A 1579-nucleotide genomic window follows, 5' to 3' on the forward strand; every position below is an offset into this window, starting at 1 on the left:
TAAACTAGTTTGAATGTTGCATGTGATTATATGCTGGTAATCAAATTACCATATTTTCTATTTAAATGTTTGTTGTATTTATACAAAAAAATCTGTACATATTTTTGAACAATGTCCGTTGGAGTATGACTTTGACCCCATCACACAACTTACAGGTGCTCCAGGGGCATCTTAAAGCTGCATCACTTCGAAGTGAAGACCAATATAGAAGATCTATGCAGTGTGTTGGCAAAACAGACTTTGTTTTTGAAAAACACTATATATTTATTTATTACTTATCAGAAGATAAGTAATAAATAAATATATAGTGTTTTTCTAGTTTCTACCTAAAGATATTGCTTTTATAGTTTGCTTTTATATGATGCATGAGTATGATCTGTTTGTGTAGTCAATCCCTAGAAAAACAAACCTTTGGTAACTAGACTGGATAGGTATTCTATAATCAATATGTCACATACTTTTTTTGACTGGTGTGCAGCAATAACTTCTTCTTTATTTGGTATTGGTATTGGTGCACTATTCTTTGGAATGTTGCTTTGGGAATATAATTCTTGTAGGCTTTTTCCAAATCAAACTTAGATACATTGTCCATCAGCTGTTGCACAAAAGCAAATGATTCTTTGCCCACCTTTTACACCCTTTGGAGAAGACCATCTTGTGCCTCTTTTCTCCTTTATTTCTCTGGTGACTGTTGCTTGCTTTCTTCCTGTGTTGGAATTGTGATCAATCACTGCTAATTGGGTCCTGGCCAGCATTGTCTTGTGTGAAAAGGGCTGACGGTTAGGTGCTTATTTCAATAGCAAGGAATGGTAGACCTCCAAGTTGCCTGTGTGGTGAAACTCTGTCAGTTTTTTAATATTCTTTTAAAGCTTTTTTTAAGTAAAACCTCCTCTAATGCAACATGGGGAGCAGATCTGCTTGCAACAATTTTGTTTTCCTTTCCTTGTTTCTGGGTAGACAACCATGCACACACTTGTGGAAATGCTTTTGGTATTTCTCCATATATGCTTGTTGACCACATGGTTCAAGATGGACACCCATTTCTCAATTTTTCATGCAGCACATTGTTATAAACTCAAACACAACTCGGGTGTGAGGATATATCTATATATATATTGAAAAAGCTTTTGTCAACAACATGCAGCAGAATATTTACACAAGTTTATATAGCAAATCTTTTTGGGTTTTTTACTTGATTAACATAGCAGTACTTAATTGTTTAATTTGAATAATGAGTTTATATTAGTTTTGCCTATAACCACAATAAAATATTATTTAAGTCAATAATGATATCACAACATCCCTTTCTTCCCTCAGCTTTGCAATCGATCAGGCAGATAAACTTCACGCCCTAAGCGCGTCACATAATTAGGTTGTCTGCCACATTGTGGATTGATCGACTGATCTACTACTTTGTCACAACCGTGTCTTTCTCGTTCCTCAAACTGTGCTGTCTTGCGTACGATCTTGAAATGTGACATTTTCCCGTCATCAAATCGAGCCGTCACACCGTTTCCATGTATCTGGGTTACTCTACCAGGAATAATACTTAGTGGATCTGTTCGCTTGTTCTTCATGA

This window comes from Dendronephthya gigantea, unplaced genomic scaffold (genome assembly GCF_004324835.1).
Source record: "Dendronephthya gigantea isolate DGI-Jeju-01 unplaced genomic scaffold, DenGig_1.0 000071F, whole genome shotgun sequence".
NCBI classification, from domain to species: Eukaryota; Metazoa; Cnidaria; class Anthozoa; order Malacalcyonacea; family Nephtheidae; genus Dendronephthya; species Dendronephthya gigantea.